The sequence below is a fragment of the Rhinolophus hipposideros genome (genome assembly GCF_964194185.1).
Source record: "Rhinolophus hipposideros genome assembly, chromosome: 7".
Classification (NCBI taxonomy): Eukaryota; Metazoa; Chordata; class Mammalia; order Chiroptera; family Rhinolophidae; genus Rhinolophus; species Rhinolophus hipposideros.
The window spans coordinates 75,263,354-75,279,324 of record NC_138053.1 but is presented as its reverse complement, the minus strand read 5'-3'; positions in this window follow the sequence as shown (position 1 = coordinate 75,279,324).

The window sequence follows — 15,971 nt, the reverse complement described above, 5'->3', positions numbered from 1 at the left end:
GAGATGTTCTAATTCTCATTTATGTGCATAAAAGAGTAACCTCTACAGAGAAAGACAATGTTATTGGGTAAATTGATAAGATATGGGAGACCTCGATTCAATTTGGGCTCCATCCTTTAGTTTGCTGCATGTACTTGGTTATACTATGTCTCATATGCCACATCTGAAATACATGGAGGAAGGAACTGACGCTGGAGAAGACCATGACGACGATGAGGAAAAGAAAGTCAGAGCTTTTCTGTGTTAGCTGAGAAAAAGAGGCTGTTTTGAAAAGGCAGAAAATCAAGGAGCAGATAGAATGGCTTTTGCCAGAAGTTTGCCTATTTGGATTTTCTCAAGGTTCATTTCAGAACTGATCATTTGGATACTGTCTATCGGAAAAGCCACCTGATGATGGCTCTCGATTAGGAAGATGCTAGCAGGATCTGGAAGTGGGGTGGGAGGGACCGTGTCAGAATTAAATTATACGTATCCCTGATTCTGTGACTTTAATTTACTCTTGAGGCAGAAAAACATTTTTGAGAACTCTCCTCAGATGTGTAATTCTGATATGCTGCCTGATTAAAAACCACTGTATTAGTAGGAGATTTAACCACAATTATATCTACTGACAAGAGACAAGAAAATGTGTCCTTGACATAAGCCATATAGCACTTCTGGGATCAGAAGCCAACTCTAATGGATAGCTTATAGATGTTCTTTTGATAAAATGTGTATACATTTTCTGGACATTAATACTGTGCATCGCTGTTTTTCATTGCCTGTGGGGCCACCTAGCTCAAAGTCAAGCTCTGGACTAAGGGACTACAAACCCCAAAAGGGTTGGCTGAAGAGTCTGCTGAGCAGATATCTAGTTTTAGTTCTGGACAAATGAGTTTTTTTGGCCTTAGGGATGTCATCTAACACCCTTCCAAGCACCTGAAAAAGGGAGAACAAATATAACAAGATAAGAAGAAAAGGATACGTCCAATACGAGGATGACTTAACAGAAGTAAAATCTAGAAGGAAAGAGTAACGCATGCCTTGCCTTCTTCCTATGTGCCAGCTACTGCGCTCTGTGCTCACACGGTTAGAATAAAGACCTTTAATAGGAAATGTCTCAGGATGCTGAGAGCATGGGGACCAATGGCTTGCCTCTACTCTGTCTAGTATGATAGCCAGTAGCCACGTGTAGCTACTGAGCACCTGAAACGTGGCCAGGGCGAATTAAGACGTGCTGTAAGTGTAAACTACATACCAGATTTTACAGGGTTGGTCCATATAGAAAGAATGTAGATTATCTCAGTAATAACTTTATGTTAAATATACATTTGTTGATCTGATATTTTGGATGATAGGTTAAATAAACTAGTAAAATGATTTCACCTCTTTCTTTTTACCTTGTTGAAAGGCATTGCCACTAGAAAACTTAAAATTACGTATGTGAGGCTTGCGTTCGTGGCTCTCATTATACCTCTCTCGGGTAGCACCGCTCAGACGGTGGATAAAACTTAGCTCGGTCATCTAGAAGGGGAAAGGGAGACTTCTGATAACCAACTTCCCAAGCCAATTCCCTGGAGTCATTTGCAGGACAGTGCTAGGAGCTGGGATCACAAAGAAAGGAGGTTAAAGCGGGGAGCTGGGAGTTGAGAGTCCACATTTGGGTGATCGGACAGGACATCCTGACACAACATATCTGCTGAGGGTGTGGGCTCTGCAGACCAACTGCCTGGGTTTGAATCCTGCCTGAGCCACAGACTAACTATATCCAAAGGCACAGTTTCCTCAGTTCTAACATTGGTTACTTCTGGTAGCTGCCTCAAGGAGTTATGAGAATGAAAGGAGACGCATGGAAAGTGCTTAGGAAGTATACATGTGCATTCTGCAATACAGGTTGGCTGTTGTTACAGAAGAGGAATTGTAGGATAAAGCTCTGAAGTCTGGCTCCCCAGCACCTTCACGGAAGCCTGCCCTTCACAAGTATGGTGATCAGCATGTTTGAGTCTAAGAAATGTAGAAGTACTCAAGAGCAAGCCAGGTTTGCCCTGAGACAGAGAGAAGAGGTGTGAAAGAAAATGCCGGAACTTCGGGGCTTTTTCCTTAGGAGATGAGAGGGTGTTGAGATACTTGAGGACGTCTCCTGGATGCTTCTCAGTGCGAGAAGTTGGGATCAGTTTGACCTCCCTTTCCCCATCGTAAAGGAAGAGACCATTTCCCTGAGAGGGTGAACATCATTCTAGAGAAGAGGTCTCCGCAGGTCCCCAGGGCCCGGCAGAGCACGGTAGGCCAGCAGTGTACCCAGGAGGCGTCTGTATCAGACGCCAGGTGTGCTGGGCCCCCACAAAGGCTAGAAGCAGGATTGGAGACTTTCTGCTAGTAGCGGTCAAGTAGTGGCATGGTCACAGAGGCCTCGGAGGGGGAGAATCGTGGGGAGCTTCTGGAGGCTTCTTGAGTAGAAACTCTTTATAATTCACTCAACCCCACTTCCCTGTCCTAGGAGGATGTTTAGAAACTAGCGAGACTTACGTGTGATTTCCCTAGACTTGGTGTATTCCTAGGTGTTCCTCTGAAGCTCAGGCCAAGTTGACCACAGGGAGGCAACTTTGTTGTCGCCAGTGGAAGCCAGGAGCACGTTAGAATGACAGCACTGGCTGGTTTGTTGCATTATGGAGGAGTCAGGTGGGGGTTCACCTGGGCTTGGAACTAAGGGCGAACGGAGTTTGGGGCCAGACCTTGAAAAGAGGTCTCTCCTTCCTATTTCTCCATCAACATTGCATGTTACAGGCAGCCTAGACTCTGAGCAGGAAAAAACAGGCAGGCCCCTGGATTTTACTGGTAAGAATTATAACACCCCATTGAAGAAGAAATTCCCTATCACAACAGGGAGTCTCAAATTAATCAAAGTCTTGGAATGGCTTCCTGATAAATGAAATGTAATCAATTATGGTAACTTCTTTCGGGAATGTTACATGTCTTGTTCCTTTCTCTTTGTTTACTTTGGATCGCCACTGAGGTCAAGTGCGAAGTTGTTGATCTCATTCCAATAGCTCAGAATACATGAACACATCTGCAGCCTAGGACACGGCACGCAGATGACCAGATGTAAAACGTGGTGCTAAGTGAACCAAACCATCGAGACACACTCTGGCAGTAATCTTTAGCCATTAGAATGTGATATATATTTTTTAAAGTCACATTTTTAAAAGAGATGACAACACAGAATGTTGAAGCAACTCCAATTCTCAGATATTGCTGGTGGAGATGTAAATAAATATGACTACTTTAGAAAACTGTTTGGCAGTCGCACCTGAGGTTGAACATGTAACTGCATTATGCTCCGTATTCACTCCTATGAATGTGCCTAACAGAAGTATGTACCCATGTGTCGTGGCACACGTACAAGAGTGCTCACAGCCACACTAGTCTGAAAAAGCCAAATAGGGACACCTCTTTTGCACAACTTCAAAATCCTCTTGGTCTCACCTTTGCTGTCACAACTAATGTCCTGCAGGCTTTGACTTCTTGCAGGTGCAATCAGTCTTGCCTGGGGTCTATCCTACCTACCTTTGACTTTTGCAATGCAGCTTCTCTGAGTTGGGATTTCCCTGGAAAACGTATGCATGCGTGACTTAGGAGAACAGGAGAATCTGTGCTGGTGGGACCACCCTTGGCCAGTGGGAGGCAGGACCCACGGACAATGGAAAAATGTTTCCACCTTCTGTTCTCCCTGATGAACAATTTGAAAATGCATTTCAGCTGGCCCTTTAGAAGACTGAACGCCAGCTAACTGCAGTAGTGTTTAACTCAATAACACATCCATATATTGGCCTCCCTTCTCCTATTCATATTCTCTGGCCTGCACACCTGCTCCCAGGGCAAACACTTCCAAATGAAGTGTTGGCAGGCAAACCTCTGTCTTGGGATCTCCCTTTGGGGGAACCCAGGCTAAGATAGCTCAATTTGGAAACCACCCAATAGTAGAATAAATAAATAAGTTGTGGTATATTTATAGAAAGAATTGTTGAATTCATCCATTCCAAAACATAGATGGATCTCACAAACATAATGTTGAATCAAAGACGCTAGATATAAAAGAATATATACTCTAGATTCCATTTACATACATTTCAAAAACAGGCAAAACTAAATCACAGTGTTAGAAGTCGGAAGAGTGGTTTCCTTTGGGAAGGAGGAAGGGGGCTGTAATTGGGAGAGGTTATGAGGGGGCTTCTGGTTTACAGTCAATATTCTCTTTCCTGAACTGGATACTGTTAAGTGGTGCTCGCTTTATGAGAACTTCTTAAGCTGGGCTTTTAGGTTTTGTACATTTGTGTTATACTTGAATAAAAAAAAATGTTTTAAAAGAGTTTGAAAGCAAAAGATTGTGATGACTGAAGGCTTCCCTTCTTCAACAACAATATGCAAATTTGCTTTAGAAAGCGCACATTTATATCCAGTCTGTTGTTAAGAGATGCAAATTCCATTTCCTTCCCTTAGCCAGGGGGTAACATTAATAAGTGAAGATGGCCCAGCAGGACTATGTTTTTCTAAACAGGCTGAGTTCTCTAGTTCTAGCCAATGATGTGGTAGTAAACTGTCAAAGAAAAGAAAAGAAAGAGAGAGAGAGAGAGAGAAAGAGAGAGAACACAAGCAAAGGAGGGAGGGAAGGAGAGATGGAGGGAGAGAGTGGAGAGGAAGGAAAGAGGAGAGGGAGAGAATGGGAGGATAGGGCAGGGCAGAAAAGAGAAGGGAAGGGAAGGAGAAATAAAAGCCCTAATTTGTTGTTTAGCCAATACCCATAGTGTAAATAATCCCACTATAGCTGATTTCAGGCTACCAACTATTTAACAACTGGTCCACATTTCTGGACACTTTATAATTGGCTCCTGCGAGCCAGTCTGAGCCTGTTCCAACACACCACCAGCTCTAGCCAACAGCTGCCACGTGTGAAAATGGTTCCAGTGGGTCCTGATCTTGGAATTTTTCAAAAGAAGCCAGAAATCTGGATTGGTATGTAAAACCTCTTGACTCTTAAATGATATCAACTAGTTCAAATTTTTGAAAAACACTACAAATCAAGGGGAAAAAAAAACACCAGAAAAAACAACCACATCTGCAAATTAGATTTAGCCCACAAAAGGCCAGTTTTTGACCTCTGCTCTACAGACTACATCTTTTAAGGGCAGTCTATCAGCTTCGCTGATGAAGCATATCCTTTGGACGCGTAGAATAGAGGACGTAGAGTGGCTGTATGATGCAGTGAATGGAGTTCCACCTGGGGACCGGAAAACCTGGGCTCCAGTCCCAGCTTTACTACTGAAATTGCTTTAGTTACCTGGGTCTCAGTTTCCCCATCCGTCTTAGAAGGCCTGCTGAAGAAGTTCTTCCCACATCAGAACTTCTAGGTTTGTGTAATGATCATAAAAGTATGTGAGGCTATCCTTTGGGACTGGATGGACTTGACAACATGGCAGAGATAACCCAGTGGGGCCGGGTCACTGGACAGAAATTGCAGGTTTGAAGGTCACTGCTTTCTCTTTCCACTGCTCCCATCACTCATCAAAGAGAAAGTAAGGTTTTCCCTGGGCCGTCAGTCTCACGGTGTCCATTGGCCTGCTGGGAACATCCACTCCTGATGCCTCGGACTCCTTGTAAGAAGCATCAGCTGTTTAAAGTGTCTAACACAGTCTGTGGCACTTTGAGTCAAATCAATGCTAATCACCATTATCATCATTATGATTTATCAAGGCGTCTATTTAGAGGTGCCGGACAGCCAACAGCCCAGATAGTCATTAAAATTTAATCTTATGTCTCTTTGTGTTTTAGTTGGTCTCCATTACATTGTTATTCTAGATATTCAGCCAGAGCTAATATTTCTGCAAGACCCAGACAGGTCTGGACGTGGCTATTCTGATCTAATCCAAATTTGTGAGCTCAGGAATGCTCATAGAGAGATTCTGCTGTGTGTTCTGTTGGAGCAAATTCACAAACCAGGTGGAAAAAGATTCAAACTTTGAATATCTGAGAAGACAGCTGGGTAGCTTAATCTGTGCTATTAATTTATTTGAAAATAGTGCACATATAAATTCCCTAAAGACAGGATCTGTAACTATGTCAGAGCTTGAGAGATAAAGAGAAAAATCAGTCATGCGGATCCTGTTTTCATTTAAAATTTTGATATTTCATTCTTCAAAGATTTTTTTCATTAATTTTGATTTTTAAAATCATTGTGTTGAAGTATTATCTTGACCACTGCATTTTTCGACACCCTTTTAAATGTTGTCCTTCTTTTCCCAATCCCAGCCCTGTTCATGGCCGTGTCAATACCCCAAGCCAACAGCCACTTAGCAGATTTTTTTAAATGTTTTTGAGAATTTCTGGTTAAATTCAGTCAAGAATGTGACTCAAGTTTCCTCACTTAATGAGGCAGGATTTTGTGGAGAAAGCACTGAACTAGGAGTCAAAATAACTGATTCTAGTTTTAAACTGGGTGTACTAAATCACTCAAGTACATTTTTAGACAACTCTGAGACTCTGCTCCTTTGACTTTAAAATCAGGGTAAACACAAGCACACTTTTTTTTTTTTTTTTGCAAGGTTGGAATACCTAAATGCTTATTAAAATATTCACTTTGACTACTGAGTTTTTTGGCATCCCCTTTATGAGCAAGGAGTATGAGTAAGTGTTCCTGGTTGCAAACAGCAGAATTCACTGCAGCTACCTCAATTGTATTCACTGGACTATATTGGCTATTACGAAGAACATCTGGGGAGGGGACGTAGAGGATTAGGCTTGGAGGTACTCAGCTAGGACCAACCCTCTAATTATTGTTCCAGAAGAAACTCTGCTGTTACAGCGTTGCGGGAGCAGCTGCTGGGACCTCTGGGACCACCACAACCTTCACCTCTGCAGACTGAATGTCTGTCAGCTTTGTCAGAAGTCTTCCACTCAATACCCCTGACTCTGAAAATTCTTCTCCTAATCATAGTCTTACATGGGTGCACTGAGGAGGCCAGTCCCATGCCTCACTCCCGTTGCAAAAAAAAAAAAAAAAAGGGAAAATGAACTGCTGGCTCCTTCCTGGGGAAATGGGATCATAAATCTGAACATTTTCAAATTGAAGAAGGGTCTGGAAAGTGCTGGGCAGCCAATGGTATGACACAGCAAAGATGGATGTCCACAGCAAAGAGGTAGTTTTTGCAGGCACAGGCAGCATTCACATGCAAACAGAGGCAAGGGACTAACTGTACACTGGAAAATCATCTCCGTCTTCCCTGTCGCCCTACTCACACTTGAAGCCATCTTTTTTCCCTGTCCCTCCTGGAAGCCAAAGTGTTTATGAAAACTCAGACTGCAGTGCTCTCTCCTGATGTCCCATCATTCACTTACACCCTTAGATTTCTCCACTTCCTTGCCATAATCTGGTAATAACATGATTTGCCCTGCCCCACGGGATGCTCTGTGGGTTCATTAAATCTGCAAATGCTTGGGAAATGCATCTGCTAAGGCCTTCCTCCAACTGTCATCATGGTCAGCTTACAGACACTCTCTCAAGCAGCAAAATATTTTCAAGTTCTAAATCCTGGCCCTAGCCCATCCCTTTATTTCCACTTACCTAGCCTGGCTGGATTCTCTGTGTAGGATTCACAAAAGCAAAATGAATGTCCTGTCTCCTTTTTATAGATTCCTAGGGGCCCTCGGCCCCAGCACAAGGAGGTGTGCTGTGAAATGAAACAGTGAGTTCCCCGGAGTGTTTCCTCCTCTGAGCAAGTCTGACTTAAGCTCTCTGAAGCTTTTTGTCTTCTCGGCTTCTGAGAGCACAGTGCTGGACAGAGAGGCGAGCGCTTTCCATTGGCAAAGCCATTTATCTTAATTAAGATGGACTTCTTCTGCCCTGCTCTAGTTTGAAATTTGTGGCGGCTTCATTTGTGTGTGTGTGTGTGTGTGTGTGTGTGTAGTTGCTTTGCTCCTTCTTTTATATTGTGAATTGATTGACATTGGGGATGAAAACTCGCTCTGCCTTCCCCTCCAACAATAAATCAAAAAAAAAAAAAAGGAAAAGTAGTTAATGAATGTGGTTTTAAAATAATTTCCATTTTTTATACAATAAACTTTCTTGGCTCCTTCCTTCCTTTTATAATAAATTAGTTGGTTTTTCCACAGAAACAGTGTAATAAGTGGTGATTATATCTTAAGGGTAACATCACGAATGCCTATTTAATTAGTAATATTGGTGAAAACTGTTTATTGCAAAGGAAAGAACAAAGAAAACCTTCTTTTTTAATACTAAAAGTTAAACAAAACATAACATAAAAACAATAATCCCTAGACGAAGAGGAAGAACTTATTTGGAACAATTCTATAACTTGAATGAGGCCAGAAATCAAAGAATAGAAGATTACTTTGGAGAGGGGGAGGAGGCAATGGAAACATCTTATGGGGTACTTAAAGGACCCTGCAGACACGAAGTTCTAGCAAACCAGAAGATGCCAACATTGGTTCTTAGCTTAATCTCATTTCATTCCAAACACCAGGGTAGTTAAATCAGTATATCTATTCTTAGGTTTATTAGACTTAATAGAGCTTGTCTTTTGGCTCACAAATGAAACCAAGAAAGGAGAAGGAAAAACACAGTTCTGTGTAATAGACAAGAGTTGGAAGAAAGTGGGAAAAAGATTAAAGTGCATGTCTCACCACGTGGGAGAAAGCAATTTGCTGGCAGGGGACTAACAGAAGTAGGCCAGTTATTCCTCCTGAATGTATGGGCTCCTCCTAGTTAGCAGGGGGCCTGCTCACTTAAGGCCTTAGAGAACTCCGGAAGAGTGATGTGCTGCGGCTTACATCCTGCAAAGGATCCCTTTGGCTGCTGTCTTTTTCAGGGGTCAAGAGTGGAAAGTGAGCAATGGACTGGAGAGTAACAGAGGAAGTGGTGAAAGACGGTCATATTCTGGATGTATCTGGAAGGTAGAACCATCAAATTAGCTGATGGTTGGTGGTGCCTTTAGCCATGTGGATAGGTTAACTATGGAAGAATAGAAAGTAAAGTAAGGAGGAAACTCTTTGGCTGGGGTGTATGGAAAATGTGGACTTTGGGAGTTCTTAATTCAGGTCTATTGCCCAGCTGTAGCAGGTGGACGGAGGGAGCTTCAGGGTTCTAACCTGGACTCATCTACTGGCACGATGGGAGAGAATACTCATCACTCTAGGTTTTCATTCAACAAATACATATTGCATGCCTGTTGTGTACCAGGCACAAAGCTGAGTCCTGGGAATAGAAACAGCCAGTGAACAAGGTTCCTGAGCTCATGGAGATTACAGCCTAACTACCAGATTGCTTTAAGCATCCGAGTATAAAATTTTCCTATGTATCTTGTGCTTTCTCACTTCTGTGCAATTTTTCTCATGCCTTTTTCTCTTGTTGAAATGCTTTCCTCTCTCTGAAGTCTATTTTCACCTACCAAAGCCCTCGCAAGATCAGCTCCTAGGCTGCTTTCTTCATGAAACCTCCTTGATTTCCTACCTTCCATTTCAAAGCTCTTTCTGACACCTTTCCTATAAGGCTCATTATTCTAGCATATGCATTTTATATACCCAACTTACCTCTCTTACTAACCTAAATTCCTTGAGCATGAGGCTTGTCACTCATCTTAACACTGGCCACACCACTGAGCACACACTTGACAGTCAGGAAGTGACAAAAGAAAGAACAAATACATTTTTCTCTAAAAGAGAGAGCACCGTGATAGAAGTGCAAAGGGCTGAGGGCTTACGCAGTTTGATGGTGGGTTGAAGAAAAGTGACGGCAGAGGGAAAGCCAGAGAAGGAACAGCTGTGGAAAGAACAGAGGCAGAAGGAAACAGTGTGAAGGAAGGAAAGAGAGGCAACAAACCAACAGAGCGGTCACTAAGGTGAGTCTCTGCAGGATGGGGCTGCTGGACATCAATGACAGGACCCTGGGTGTGGGACAGAGCCAATTTGTGGGAGGCTGACAAACAGGTGAAGTGAATGTGACCGTGACCACGTCAGCCGTAACGTTCTCTGTATTACTATTAATATTCATCTGTGGGGGTTGTTAATTGCCATTCACTACATCTCCATTCCTCAAGGTTCAGCACAGGACACAGAAGCTACTCTAGGTACTTTGGACTGGAAATGCTGCAGGAGAAGTCAGGGAGCTGCCAACGGACTTTTGGTTTCGAGACCAATCCACTGGTCGCATCCAGAGAACAGGCTGCTGCGGCTGCTGCGATGACCACAGCTGCTGCCCCCACCGCCTCACCCTGTGAAGCTGGGACCTCGAGGCCAGCTGTTGCCACACTCAGATCTGTTGGACAGCATTCGTCGGCCACCACCATAGAGAGAGGACAGACTCTGCTTCACGTCTGCCGTCCACATCTCAGGCAAGGGCAGCTCCTGGCAAGACTCTCCTTCTCACGTAGAAGTTCTAGCTTCAAGGAAGCCTTGGAAGAGTCGTTTTCAACCTTCCAACCCCTCCACATAAAAAGAGAGCAAAATGGGGGTGGAGAGTGCTCACTCACACAAGTACCACAGAATCCTAAGCTGAGAGGTGAGAGTGCTGCCAGGTGACCGGCCCCTTGAGTTGGAAGGTAGATGTGCCGGGGCTGCCAACACAAATGTTCTCCAGGAAGCCTTTCCCATCTCCCACTGCCAGCTGCAGAATTCATGCCTCCCTCCAGTGCGGGTCCCCAGCTCTTTTCTTTCCTTATTGATTCCATTCTCCTGCATTGTATTGTGAAATAGGGACGTGTTGTTCCTCCAGATCACACATTTCCCAAAACATGTAAAGGTGTGTGTCTTAGTCCATTCATGTGGTAAAAATACCACCGACTGGGTGGCTTCTAAACAACAGAAACTTATTTCTCACAGTTCTGGAGCCCGGGAGGCCAAGGCCAGTGGCGCTGGCAGTGATGTCTGATAGGGCCCGCTTGCCGACTGACAGCTGTCTTCTCGCTGGGTCCTCACATGGAGGAAGGGACAAGGGCACTCTCTGGGGTTGTTTTGATAAGGGCACTAATTTTATTAATGAGGGTTCTGCCCTCATGACCTAATCATCTGTCAAGAGACCCACCTCCTAATACTATCACTTTGGGGTTAAGTTTTAACATATGAATTGTGGGGGGACACGCTCACTTAGACCATAGCAGCTTGGAATAGAGGTTAGTCATACAAAGTGTTCTGTTATCATTCTTATTATTGTCTCAATTTATCTCATTCCTATTAGGCTGGTGCAAAAGTAATTGTGGTTTAAAAGGTTAAAAATAATTGCAAAAACCACAATTACTTTTGCACCAACCTAATAACTCCTAGCTGTTCTGTGGGTGCTTGATCATAGCTTTAAACGAATGAGTGGATTTCCAATGCTCTGTCTTCATAAACAGTAACTCCTACTCTCAGCTCCCCTCCCCCACCCTCCAATACACGCATGCACATTGTCTCTCTCTTTCTCTCTCTCTCTCTCTCTCTCTCTCTCTCTCTCTCTCTCTCTCTCTCTCTCTCTCTCAAGACCTCCCTCACATCATTCCGCCTACCCCCACGTGCGTGTTTTTTGGGAAAATAACAGGGAGCACTACTTTACAAAAAAAGTGAGAACATCTGTTTTAATGAAATAAGATGCTCAATTTTCCCTGAGTGACCAAAAAGTTATCAGACCACACTGACCCCAGGGAATGACTGATTCTGACTCTAAGTTGCCAGGGGTTGACTGTTTGTTGAGTAGGATTTGCAACCACACAGCTGTTCCTTACTCTGCATTTTGGGGACATATTGCTAAAGATTAATGAAGCGTTATTGAGATCAACATCCACTCCCTTATCCCACCACAGAAGACCAGGATTTGGCTGCCAATATTTCTCAAATTAGTTTATGACTGAGTTGCTACAACACATTTGTATAAAGCTGAATAGTGTTTACTGAAAACTATGTGAAAACTTTATACTCTGAATCTCAGTTATAGTCAACATTCTTTTCTTTAGCTTCCTGTGTGGCGGCCTTAGACAGTCTTCCGTATGGTAAGGAAAGCAGAGAGGAGCCTGCAGAAATCAGAAGCCAGGTCTCCCGTTGGGTAATTGGGTATTGGTACCAGGACCTTTGCACAGCTGCTCTGACAAGAGAAGCAGCGTGGTGTTTTGTGCATTTCAGGTGCTTCAAAGGTATTTTCCTAGTGTTGTGGGATACAATGACAATATCCTGACAGCTGGATGTGTAGGCAAAGTCCAGACACTTTGATTATTATCTCTCTGACTGAGATGTCTGCTTTGCCAGCTGGACGTGGGCATCTGCTGCATTTGAGGAGTCTTGACGTCTACTCCTGCAAATGAGAATATCTAGATCAAAGGTGAGTCTCTGAAAAGGACTGCTTATACAGCAGGCGATGTCCTTCGAGAAGAGACTGTCTTCTATGAGTGGGGAAGGACGCCCACGGCCATCACGGGACAGGCAGGAGTGAGGTCCAGCAGGTCCACGGGATTCTCCCTCATTTTTCCCGTGGCAGTGCCCCCTCATTTGTCCTCGTGGGTCAACGCAAATGCCTGAGAGGGAGTCGGCTGGCCTCTTCTTGCCTGCTTGTCTCTGCCTGAGTTTTAATGTTCTTCCAGGGCCTTTTAGTAGCAGACATTCATCCCCTTGGCTGAAAAGGAGCATGGTTCCAGGGGAACTGTGTGGGATCAGTGCCAAGGACACTAAGGAGTTTACAGCATGCAGAGAGAACTCAGTCCCATGGCAACCCACCAAGATGTCCCTGCTCTGGGCTTGCCTGTCTCACAGAACTCACTTCTTTACCATGGCCTTGAATTATTCATCAGCTCTTGCCGAGAAACAAAAGGCAGAGTCATTGCATCTTCTCCAGAACTGACTGTCCTAATCTTTGACCTCCGGGAATTTTAAAGTTCACCCTGGCCAACCTGAACGCTCCCAGGCACTCTGGGAAGGGACAGCAAAGTGCCCCTTCCCCTTCCAGACTGGCCAGTCCTGCTGCTCTGCCTACGTGGTGCTTTAGGCTGCTCTTTGTTCCTCTTCTCACTGATCATTAGAAGGACAGGCAGGTTCATAGGCCTCCCCTTGGAAGACCTGAACATCTTGATAGGCACCAGGGTTGGGACAAATGGCCTGCCTTGACCCTTGGGCCACACAAGGCTTCCCTTCAGAGAAGCTCCACCATCCTGGTCCTGGACGACCCTGCTTCCCGAAGCACAGAAGAAGGAGAACCAGAAGGGACTTTGTCCCCATCGCCACTGAACTTACCCTTGTACTAACTCCATCCCTTTGATTTCAACCCAAGTCCTTGATTCCTACTTTACCAAAGAAATCGAGTCCACCAGGCACAAGCTGCTTTCCTCCTTGTGCCTTTTAACTTACCCGAAGAGGCACCCACCATGTTTACCCCATCACCTCTTCCTTTTATGACGTGAAGGAATATTCCCTCTTAAAATACTACCGCCTCTAGCTATGCCTTTTGCCTCAAAGCCCTGCCCTTCACTGACACCCTGTTCACTTGTGTTCAGTCTGCTCTTACAGACAGGCAGCGTGGTGTGCTAATTAGGGAGCCTGAGGACAGGGGCTCAGCACTGGCTGCCACCTCCCTGCTGTGTGACCAGAGGCTGTTGCACTGCCCTCAGCAATTGCCTGGGTTTCTGACACACATAGGAACCCCTGGTGATCAGAGGGTATAGCAGTCCCTGTCAACCGCACCAACAGGTGCATGTTACCATGGCAACAAATCTTAGATCAAATTCCATTAAAGGCACAAACATTATTGGCAAGCAGACACAAAACTGTTAGCCCAAATCTGTTTTTGTAAGCTTGGTTTGGCCCTGCTCTATCCTCAAACACTCCAACAAGGTCCTTGCACGAAAGACTCACTTCAAGGTAAACAGAACAATACTCTGACAGCAGAACCAGACAGAAAGCTTGGGGAGAGAGATATGGGGGACAGGACCACCTCTAGAGTGTGGCTTCCTGATTAGCAGACTTCAACTGCTAACTAGCTACCCCCCTACTCAGGGGGACCAAAGTTAAATATCTTAAAGTAAATCATCACACAAACAGTATAACAGTAAATGACTTACTTCTCTCTGTGCCTCAGTTTCCTCATTCTGGCAAATAGCAAGAATAATGTTATCTACCTTATTAGGGGTGTTGGGAATATTAAATGAGTTAATACATATAGAACATTTAAAATGGAGCTAGGCACATAGTACTCAATAAATTTGTTATTATTACATTCTCTGAACTCACTCATTCCCATTAACCTACAGAATTCTTACTTAGACCTTGCCTTTCCATCAGCTTATACTCTCTTCGCTGCTAAACTTCTTCAAAAACTAACCTTCACTGTATGTCCCTACTCAATCAACTCTAAATCAATTTCCCACTTGATTCTACATTTTCATCATAGGTTGCTTATTTAATTCCTCCAACATTTGTTACACTCCTAACAAATGTATGGAGTTTCCTGTCCTAGGTTCAGGGGTGGGGGGATTTCAAGACACATATTTGACAATATGTAACTATTCAAGTAGCTCATGATAGACTTAGAGGAAAGAATGCATAACTGCAAATCCCCTGAAGGCCAGGGCCTCCTGTTCTGACAATGTGATTTTAAAGGAGGGGTAAGGCTACTCCTTTGTCACATATGGAAATGACTCCCTACGCACAGTAGAACACACATCAACATCTTAATATTCCTAAGAGTTGTGAGGTTCTAAAAGTAGGGGGGATCGAACAGTGCAGGATTCTCTCAATTCGAGAGTGTTTTATGTTTGACACAAAATACTTTTCCATATCTTAAGATCCAACAAAAAGCAAAATTCTATCCAATGACCAGAGTGGAAGTTGCAATTTTCCCTGAGCAGCAGTAGAATTAGTGATTGTCTAACTTGAATGTAAAAGCCATGCATAGGGACACGACTTGAGTGTTTTTGACATCAAAGCAACAGGTGAGAGTCTAGTCAGTGTCTGGCCCAAATTTCTGCTGGCTGTGTCACCTCTAACAAGCTGAGAAAGCACCCCTAAAATTCTATGAGAAGGTAATTCCCAGAATATGGTTGGATGATCTAAATCATTCTCTAATTTGTCCGATTTCAGAAAGAGTTAAAACGGCATAGATATGTTTAAGAGTATCAAAACAATAGTACCAATATTTTGCCTTCTGTGCACATTCGGTATTTTAGATACGTGAACATTTAGGATAATTTGGCCAGTCTTGGAATTTCAAATTAAAATTTAATTAACGAATCTAGACTTTTGATTTTAAGTAGAAGTCTCACTAAGTTTTATATAGTATTGAAATATCTAAGAAAAATTAAGCTTCGCCATACTTGTAAGATTGTGACTTATTCATTCTTTAAGAGGTTATTTGTATACTCAGGATGTTTTAAGTCAGGCAACTGAATTACTTAAAAAGGGAATTAAGTGTATTAAATTTGTACATGCAGTTTAAAATGTTTAAAGTAGTTTAACTGGATTTATAAGTGACAGAACATATTAATCTAAGATTTTCAAAAATGATGTTTCAAATTTGCTAGATTTATAAATATTAATCTATTTTTAAGTAGAATTTGAGATTAAGAACTTGAGTTTTAAATGTGTAGCTTGATAATTTAAACCCTAAAGAAAAAATAACAAACACAAAAACTAACCTCCTTAAATAATTTTTTTTTTTTTTTTGCACAAAAGCTGCCTTTAAGTGATTAAAGCACTTAAACAATTACTTTATACTCACCTAGCCTTTGCCCTGTAAAGCCTCATGATATTATCTTGGCTATGAGTCTCATATCTCTAACAAGCTCGCTCGTGGTCACTTATTTCTGATGTATCCCTCAGGAGACCAAGCACCTGGTAAATACTCAGTAAATTCTTTTCTCACCTGGCTGTGAGACTTTAGACAAGTTACTGCACCTGTCTGAGCCTCTGGTATCTAAAAAGGAGGGGTTGGACCATCCTGCTAGAAGGTGGTCTTCATGAGAGTGGGGCCT